The following is a 10,335-nucleotide window of genomic DNA, read 5'->3' as shown; positions in this document are numbered from 1 at the left end:
TGCTGAGGTGGAAGGAACGCCGGAGTCCAGCAGGTCCAGGTCGAGGCTGCGGTGGCCGGGAGCAGCCACTGCACTCCAGTCTGGGTGACAGAGTGAGACTCCAACTCAAAAAAAAAAAAACATGCCTGTTGGCAGGGCTTGGCGCCCAAATGTTCAATAACCGTTAACTACTTTTAAAATGGAAAGCAGTTACAACAATAACAGTGATGGGATGGAGGAGTGGGAGGCAAGAGGGAGTCTAGTCTCTACTCAAAGTGTGGATGACCAACAACCAGCACTGTCAGCATCACCCAGAGTTGACAGAGATGCAGCTCATCAGGCACTGCCAAGGCCTGACTGGATCAGAACATGCCACGTGGGGACGGGAGGCTGTGTAGGAACCAGGTTTCTCCCCCTGATCCGGATGCCCACTGAAGGTTGCCAAGCTCCATTCGGGGCTGGCTCCCAGGTGTCTGGCTGAAGTAGGCGGGTGGGTGGGATTGCTGTGGACTGAGAAACAGAGTTTAAGGGGCTGGAGTGTGGGGAGTTGGTGAGTTTGACTCTGGAGGTGTCAGGTTTGAGGAACCTGCTGAAGACAGCCCCGTAGCAGTTCCTCAAGAGCCTGGTGGCAGCCCCATCTGGGAGTTGCCAGTGCGCAAGGGGAAGCCAAGACGGGCAGGAGCAGGCAGGTGCGGGAGAATAGACAATGTGGGCATCCTTAACGGACACTGCTCTGAAATCTGAGGGGCACAGCCAAGACAGGAGGAAGACTGGGAGCAAAGATGTGAACTTCAGGAGGAGACGCCAAGTGCTGAGAGGTATCAGTACGGGAAGCCACACTGAAATCTAGCCTGGAGTCCCAGTCTCCTGCCTCAGTGCTCTCCTCTGACCACCTCTGGCTCCACTTACCTGGGAAGGGAGAAGAAATATGCCTGGGGCAGGGGTGACAAGGAGCCACACAACTGTCTGAGAATCCCAAGATGTGCCAGACACACAGAGGGGCTGAACAGAGAAGGGTCCAAGCAGGGTTGGGGACCAGGAACCCCGGTTCAGTTTCCAGCCCCACCTCCCGCTCCAGGCAGCTCCCTGCGTGTGCCTGGTTCATTCCATCCCCTCCTCTGAATTAAAAGAGTGGACCAGCCGGGCGCGGTGGCTCACGCCAATAATCCCAGCACTTTGGGAGGCCGAGATGAGAAGATTGCCTGAGCCCATGGGTTGAGACCACCCTGAGCAACTTGGTGAGACCTCATCTCTACAATAAAAATTTTTTAAAAATTAGCCAGGTATGGTGGCGCATGCCTGTAGTTCCAGCTTCTTGGAAGGCTGAAGCAGAAAGATTGCCTGAGCCCAGTTGGTCAAGGCTGCGGTGGCCGTCAGCGTGCTACTGAACTCCAGCCTGGGTGACAGTGAGACTCCACCCCCCCCAAAAAAATGTAGACCAGTGCCACTTGCTCTGTACTTGCATCCTAGCTTTGGGGGTTCACGGCACCCCTGATGCCCAGTAGGACCCCCTGCGGAGACCCCCTGCGTTGGAGTAGCTGGCAATTCTTCAGCTGGAGGCACACGATGCCGCTCCAGAGACCACATCAGGAGAGCAGGTCTACAGCCCTTGGGTGGAGGAAAGGCATTCTGGGTAGGGAGGCAGAAGCCAGCAGGTGTACCTGATCCTCAGCTTTGCCTGGCCACCATTAAAACTGCTGAGAGTCAAGTTTTAAAGAAGCCTTCTCTTTACCTCAGCCAAACTGCAAGATGGCGTTTCACATGAGGAGAAGTGAAATTTTTCAGGCCGGCCTTTGCCTATTTCCTGTTCTCCCTCCAGGGTGCAGACACCATCTCTTAAAGGGGCAACTCCCAGTCCCAGCCTTGTGGCCCCCATGCAGCAACCCTGGCTAGCGGCTGGCAACGTCTTCTGGGTGACCTGAGAGGAATAAGTAAGTCACTCTTATCCACAGGGGTTCAAGTCCCTCAGGACTTTATGCCAGAGGTAATTCATCAACTCTCCCAGTATCCAGCTAGCCCAGCCTCCCTCCGTAAGGTGGTCACCCTATTTACAGCATCTGCTTAGAGCTGTCTAGTGATGGAGGACTCACCAACTCCCCAGAAAGCCTGTTTCATTTCCAGATTACTCTGATCATAAAACACGTCTTTGCAGTGTGAATCTGAGCTCAGCCTCCCAGGACATTATTATTAATCATAAAGGTGGCTCACATCTGCAATCCCAGCACTTTGGGAGGCCAAGGCGGGAGGATTGCTTGAGCCCAGGAGTTTGAGACCAGCCTAGGTAGCATAATGAGACCTCATCTCTTCCAAAAAAATTAAGCCAGGCTCGTTGGCTCAGCCTGTAATCCCAGCACTTTGGGAGGCTGAGGTGAGTGGATTGCCTGAGCCTGAGGGTTCGAGACCTGCCTGGGCAACTTGGCGAGACCTATCTCTACAATCAATAAAGAAAAAATTAGCCTGGCGTGGTAGTGGGCGCCTGTAGTTCCAGTTACTTGGAAGACTGAGGTAGATAAATCGCCAGAGCCCAGCAGGTCGAGGCTGCAGTGGCCAGGAGCGTGCCACTGCACTCCCGTCTGGGTGACAGAGTGAGACTCCAACTCAAAAAAAAAAAAAAATTAACTGGGCATGGTGGTACACATACAGGAGGCCAAGATGAAAGAATAGCCTGAGCCCGGGAGGTTGAGGTTGCAATGAGCCAGGATCTTGCCACTACACTTCCAGCCTGGGTGACAGTGAGACCTTGACTCAAAAAATAAAAATAATAATAATAATAAAGACAGCCAGGCTCAGTGGCTCAGCCTGTAATCCCACGCCTTTGGGAGGCTGAGATGAGTGGATTGCCTGAGCCTGCGGGTTCGAGACCTGCCTGGGCAACTTGGTGAGACCTCATCTCTACAATAAATCAAAAAATTAGCTGGGCGCGGTAGCGCACGCCTGTAGTTCCAGCTACTCGGAAGGCTGAGGCAGAAGGATCGCAGGAGCCCAGCAGGTCGAGGCTGCGGTGGCCGGGAGCGGCCACTGCACTGCAATCTGGGCGACAGAGTGAGACTCCAACTCAAAAAATAATAATAATAATAATAATAAAGGCTATCATTTGTTTACGTACACGGTCTCATTTCATCCTTTCTACAGTTAGTGAACACCCTCCCCACGTCCCAGACAAAGAAGCCAAGGCTCAGAGGTTCAGTAACACAGACAAGGTCAAGGGGCCAATAAGCTCGGCCTGTCTGTGCTAGCGTTGAACATAACAGTTCCTCAGAGACAGGGCTCCCAGAGTGTCTCCTCTCCAAGCCAAACATCTTCCCCAAAACATCTCGGGAAAGCCTTGCCCACCAGCATGTAGTCTATCGATGAGCATTTGGAGGGCATTTGCCCAGTATCTGAGACGGTGCCTGAAAGTGGGATTGGCACAAGATGGGCAGCCCACCGCTGGTGGACGTCACTGCTCCTCTCTGCCTCAGGGCCCCATCGCCTGTTGCTTGGGTTCATTTGTTTACTCACCATCCTCCAATTTTTACATTTTGTGCTTTGCCTCTTCCCAGTAACCCCTCCTGGTGGAGGCAGTTTCTTCCCTGGAGTGACCTCTGAACTCAGGCTGACCCTATGAAACACGTCCCCCAGGACAGTTCTGGCTTATACCTGCTGTGGATCAGTTCGCAGGTTCATACTTTTAGCACTCGCTTTCACTCTCAAAAGCTTCACTCTCAAAAGTGTGCTGATCTGGAGGCTAAATCACAGGGCATCCTGAGTTAAAACAGCCAATAAAAAAGTTCTCTTCAAGAACCTCTCCAGCTTGGAAACTCTAGGATTCAGGGCTTGTTTTTAATCCTCCTGGTCCCCCCTTAGGCCACTCCTCTGCAGTAGCCGGGGCCCTACTATTTGCTGCTCAGAGGTGGTGCAAGTCCAGGTCCCACTGCTGCCCTCCCCCACTTCCTTCACCTTCTGCCTTGGGTCCTTGAGGCCTGGGGGGCTGGGCTCTCCCTGAGGGCTCTGGCCTGTGGCTCCTACCAACCGCTAAGCAGCTCCACAAGCAGTTCTTGCTTATCCTAGTTTGTTTAGTTTGCAAACTCTCTGCATTGGTTTCCGGCCAGATGTACTGCTCAAAAAGAGTGATAAACTCAAAGGAAGTTGCTGCATGCCCGGGGGTATTCAAATTCTGAGAATTTACTGGAAAATTTCGAGGTCATTTTTTGTCTTTTGCTTCCCTCTATTAGATTTTCCTGGGTCTCTTATAATAAATGAACTTGAGCATAAAAGGCTTTTCAAAGAATGAATCTCTAGGGATGAGATTCTAGAAACCCTAGCAAGAAGCTAAAACAAAACAAAACACAACAGAAACACAGAAACTCTTAATTCAGGCCACCACGGAGAAGACTTTTTCTCCACATCTTTGGAATGAGACAGCCTTGGATTAAAATCTCAGCTCACTGTGTGACCCTGGTTAAATCACCGAGCCTCAGTATACTTATTTGGAATATAGGGATAATAATTCTGGACTCCAGCGGGGCTTGGTGGCTCAGCCTGTAATCCCGTGCCTTGGGAGGCTGAGGTGAGTGAAATGTCTGAGCCCGCGGGTTCGAGACCCGCCTGGGCAACTTGGCAAGACCTCATCTCTACAATAAATCAAAAAATCAGCCGGGCGTGGTAGCGCGTGCCTGTAGTTACAGCTACTTGGAAGCTGAGGCGGAAGGACCACTGGAGCCCAGCAGGTCGAGGCTGCGGTGGCCAGGAGCGGCCACTGCTCTCCAGTCTGGGCGACAGAGTGAGACTCCAACTCAAAATAAATAAATAAATAAATAAATAAATAAATAAATAAGTAATTCTGGACTCCTTGAGTTGTCGAAAGGATTAACAATAAAGATCCTGGTACTTAGAAAGTACTTAGGCAATAGCAAATTGTATTATTATCCCTCGAGCCCAAGAGACAAGCATTGTCTCCTCCTTCACAGGAGGCAGGAGGTAGGACCTGCATTTGAGTGAGACAGGCCTGGGCATAGACTGAATGCATGACCTGGGTAAGTCACATGACCCTTGATTTTTCTCATCTGTAAAATGAGAATAGCAATGCCTCTCTCTTAGACCATGGTAAGAGAGGTGGTACACAATAAAGTGCTTGGCACAGGACCGGATATTGTAGCAAGTACCCAATAAATGATCACCATTTAATTCCTGTCTATGATTATTCCGTAACCTCCACATTTCAGGCTCTGGTGCCTCTTGCTCTGTGTATCCAGACTGCACAATAGCCCTTCCTTTCTTCGCGTGGAGCGTGGTGGTTGCCAAAACATTTTCAAATCTTCCTACCTGCTGGAGCCTCCATCCCAGCCTGTGAGACAGGGTCACGCTGTTCTTTCCACTGTGCAGAAAAAATATTGGAGTTTGGTGACTGGCCCAGGGTGACTCTACCGGGACTGGATGCTGAATTTGGGTGGAGTCCAATGTCTCTCTCTGACCTCCTCATGCCCCATAAGAAGTCTGCAAGTCACTGATACAAAGTTAGAGTTATGCGTTCATTTGTTTATCCATTCATTAGATATGAAACTAAATAAAAATTTAGTGCCAACATTGGCTCCTACCGTGTGCTAGGCACTGTTCAGGTTGCTGGGTTGACGATGATAAGCAACTATGGCCTCTCATAGAACTCACTATCTAGCGGGAAGCTGAGCCCAGGACCCAAACATCGTGCCACCAAATGCATCATTCACTAGGGTGAGTGCTCTGAGTCAGTGATGACAAGGCCCCTCCACATTGCAACCCTTTACTCTGAGCTCTGTGGGCTTCTGGGGACTCAGAGAACAATCTCACATATCCCCTTATGTGCAGTTATAGGAATACCCTCACTCCCTGTCACTCTCCTCTCAAGCATGTTGCCAGCCTCCTGAGTGGCATCATTTTGCAGGTGGGAAAACTGAGGCACTGATCAGGAAGAAGAATGACTGATTCAGGGCCATTCAGCAATGATGCAGGGAAGCCAGGACGGGTACCTTGGTGTTCAATATCTCTCTGGGACAAGGGGCCTCTTAACCACGGCACAGGAAATTGAAGAACTCGAGGCAGGAGCTAAGAGTTGTTGTCAACCACCTTCTTCCTGAGTTTCCTCATCTGTACCAGAGAAAACCCCAGAAACCTCTGCCAGAGATGGCCATATCAATGTCCTTCCCTCCTCTGCTCTTGAATGATTCTGAGGTTGCCACAGTGGGCTTCCTGCTGTGGGCATAGAAATGCCACTGGGAAAAGGTAAGCACTATGGGTGGACCTAAGATAAGAACATCTCTCACTCAAGCATCAACATGAAATAGCTCAGGCACATAGCAAAAGCACCTAAAATGAACTCCACTTAAGAAGTGTCACATGGGCCTGTTCTGCAGAATGCAGTTTGAAAACCCCGATTCTACCCCACTGCTTCCTCCTTCCCTGTGTGTCCAGCACCCTTCATGAGCCCCGAGCTCTTAGCAGGTAGCATCTCCCTCCCCATCATCACTTCCTTCTTCTCTCATGTTGGCGGCTATGGGTGCCTCTTTGTTTCTCTGCTTAGCACTTGGAGCAGAGAAGTGGCTTTGGGGTTTTTCTTCCTGGGTGTGGTTTCCCAGCACTCACAATGAAGTCTGCTGTGGCTGTGGGAATCCGGCCAGGTGCCTCTGCTTGCTGGGTTGATGTCAGCAAGCTGGGCACAAAAGGGAACATCTGACCTGGGGTACTTATTCAAGGTGTTCTACCCAATATTTCCTGCTCTCCACCTTCATGGAGGATTTTATTTCCTGGCCCTCTTGTGGGTGGTTGGTTAGGGCCACCTGACTAGTCTGACCAGGAAGATCCAAGTGGGCCCAAACATGTAATTGCCAATGCAAGACCTTCTAAGGCCCTCTTTCTCTATTCCATGGAGTATACCCAAAAGGGTGACTGATCCATCAGCCTGGCTCCTTGCACAAGAAGCACAGCTGCCAGATGACCCAAGATGGCCATATTAATTGGAGTAAGGTGTGAACTTTTTGGTTTTGGCCCCTAAGTTTGGTGGTTGTTTATTACTGCAGCAAAACCCACCCTATCCTGACTGTTACTCTGTCAACCTCACGGAGAGTAGGAGAGTATCTGGATATTCTCCTGCTCTCTTCCCTATGAAACCTTTACGTCCTCTTCAATGAGAGGTCTATGTGAATTAAAGTGGAGGTAAGAGCATTTCTCCAAGGTGCTGTGGAAATTTCCTCCTTGTTAAGTCCCAAAGATAGGTGAACATTCAGCCAAACTGGAAAAGAGTTGGAAGGAAGTTCAGGGTGTCCTCTCTGCCTCTGCTTCCTATGGAATAACAAATCTCTCTTTTTTTTTTTTTTTTTGAGTTGGAGTCCAACTCTGTTATCCAGGCTGGATTACAGTGGCACTCTCACAGCCACTGCAGCCTTGACCTGCTGGACTCAGAAGGTCCTTCCACCTTAGCCTTCCAAGTAGCTGGGAATACAGGCGTGCACCACCATCCCTGGCTAATTTTTTTATTTATTGTAGAGATGAGGTCTCGCCAATTTGCCCGGGCTGGTCTCGAACCTGTGGGCTCAGGCAATCCTCTCACCTCGACCTCCCAAAGTGCTGGGATTATACGTGTGAGCCACTGCGCCTGGCCTAGTTAAATTATTTGATCGGAGATAGTGAGACAGCAGCTTGAGGAACACACAGGTTAAGAACAGAAGCCATGAACACTAGGGGAGGACACTGACAGAGGACACAGAGGACTGGGCAGCACTGCAGCCCTGCTGGGGCTGTAACAGAAGCAACCACTGGTCCCCTTCAACAGCCCAGGGGACAGTAGCAGAGATGGTGACGTGTTGGATTCATCTGCAGTTAGGGACTGACTGGTCAGGTGAGTGGGCCAGAAAGACAAGAAGGAGAAGGTGGCTAAAAGCCATGATGGACCTGTGATTGTGGGAAGGAAGGGGCAGAGCTCACAGCATCCCTGTGAAGTAGATTCTACAATTATCTCCATTTCACAGAGGCTCAGAGAGGTGACATCTCTTGCCCGAGCTCAGGGTCAAAGCCAGAACGAATCCCAGTCTGGCTGGCACAAGAGTTTAACCACTGCATCCTTCTCTTGCGATCAGAAGCAACGTCACTCTTTCTAAACTTCGCTGGGTCATTTGTTGGGCTCTTCTTCTGCACCTTCACTTCTACCTGTAATGACTACCATATATATCTCTTCTCCCATTCCAGATCGTAAACATCTTAAGAGAAGGGATTGACTTCTTACAAAAGAATATAATAATTATTATAATAATTGGAGAAGTAATAGCAGCAGCAGCAAATGTTACTATTTATTGTGGGCTTGCAACATGCCAGGTCAGGTTCTAAGCATACTGTGTCCATCATTCCAGTCAAAGCTCATGAAACTCTGGCAGGCAGGTGCTGGAGTCATCCCTGCTGTACAGATGAGAGCGCCACTCAGTTTGGCTGAGGTGAGATTCAACCTCTAATATTAATTCTCTAATGACTATAGTTCAATATGACTCATTTTCCCTATAATCTGTTTTATTTCATATTTCACATTTAAAAACACTCAGAAGAGGTGGCTTTCCAGACGCCAAAGGGGTCCACAGCACAAGAAAGGTTGAGAACCTCTGCAGAGGTGGGTGCTAGATTCCAGAGGCAGTATTCTGTCCCCATCTGTCCCATCAAATCCAGAGCACCTGACTGGCATAGGGTAAAGGATTCTTCTGCCATCTCTGTGCAAGGGTGGAAAGTGCCTAATAGCTATGTTAGCCCATCCATACTCCATAACGACCGCTGATTCTAGCAGTGTGAGCCCGTTTACAACATTCGCCATAATAATTAACAAGTCCCCTGTGTCTCGACTGAAAAAGACAATTTTTAGCATCTAGTGTGCTCACTGGAAGAGTATCAATTGTTGATTAAAAAAAAATGTGGTACTTATACACAATGGAGTATTATGCAGTCACAAAGAAATGTCCTCTGCAGCAACTTGGGTGCAGCTAAAGACCATCATCCTAGATGAACTGTCACAGAAACAAAGAACTGAAGACCACACGTCCTCACTCATAAGCAAGCCCTGATCACTGGTCACATGAGCACAAGGGTGGGATCATCAGATGCTGGACACTGCTAGGGGAAGGAGGGAGGAAGGAAAGAGGGAGGGAGACACGTGGTATCCACTGAGTACCTGGCCCACTATCGGGGAAAGATGGCTCACTAAGTCCAAGTCTTGCCTGCACACAACTTGCTTATATAGTAAATCCTCACATGTACCCCACAACTAAACTAAAAACTCAAATAAACTAAAGATGGGGTAACAGGAGGGCTTGTAGCAACTGCCTCTGGGTATAATGCTGGCTGACCCCCACCCTCAGACTAGATATCACAGAGGGTAGACTGGATGATCCACCTCTACTAGACTTGCTTTCTTAGCATCTGCACACTGTCCCCACTTAAGGGGAGGTGGCTCTGAATGATATTCCACACGGTATATACTGAAGCTTTACAAAGTAAACTGTTGGCATCCAAGCAGGTACACCAAATCACAAGCCAGGCTAAGCTCTCTGAGTTTCAGCAAACCCCTGGGCCATTGCAGGATTCAGGGAAGGGGCATCTGGGCACAGTGCTCCCCAGTCAGAACAGTACCTGGCCCACTATCGGGGACGGCCAGTGCTGAGGCCTGAGCCTCAGGACCCTCAGACACTGGATGGGTTGTATGACCTTCCACAAGTCGCTGGCCCTCTCTGTGTCTTAGTTTCCTTATTCTCCCAATGTAGAGGCTGTACTAGATCCAGTTCCAGCCAACAATTACAAGGCACCTACTGTGTGCCCGGCACTGTGGGGAATGCAGATTCTACAAGCCCCTTCTCTCTGCCCTTCAGACACTTACATTCTAATGGGGAACTAGGCCTAGGATTAATGAACTGCTACGCGGAACTGAAAGAAAGTGAGTAAAGACAAGTTCCATGTTCTGGGGCCAAAGAGAAAGGATTAAGCCATTCCTCATGGGCTGTGCAGGAAGGCTTCAGAGAGGATGTGGCTACATTTGAGGAGGAGTCCCATAGGCAAGGACCTTCTTGGGCAAAGGACAAACATCTGCAAATGCAGAAGGCTGGAACGGAGCATACCCCACAGCGCCCAGTATGGACTGGGGAGCTCAGGTGTCCAGTTCTGGTCCCTCCCCACACCTATGGCTTTGGAGTCCAGAAGGAAGAGTCCTGGGAACCTGTATTTTTAACCAGTTCCCTAAATGATTCTGTTATGTAGGCAGTGGGTGGTATGTGCTGAGAAAAATGAATGAATGAAGCCGGGCTCGGTGGCTCAGCTGTAATCCCGCGCTTTGGGAGGCTGAGGTGAGTGGATTGCCTGAGCCCGCGGGTTCGA

This window comes from Carlito syrichta, unplaced genomic scaffold (genome assembly GCF_000164805.1).
Source record: "Carlito syrichta isolate Samal-C Ts95f unplaced genomic scaffold, Tarsius_syrichta-2.0.1 Scaffold136857, whole genome shotgun sequence".
Lineage (NCBI taxonomy): Eukaryota > Metazoa > Chordata > Mammalia > Primates > Tarsiidae > Carlito > Carlito syrichta.
Note: the sequence above shows the minus strand (reverse complement) of the source record.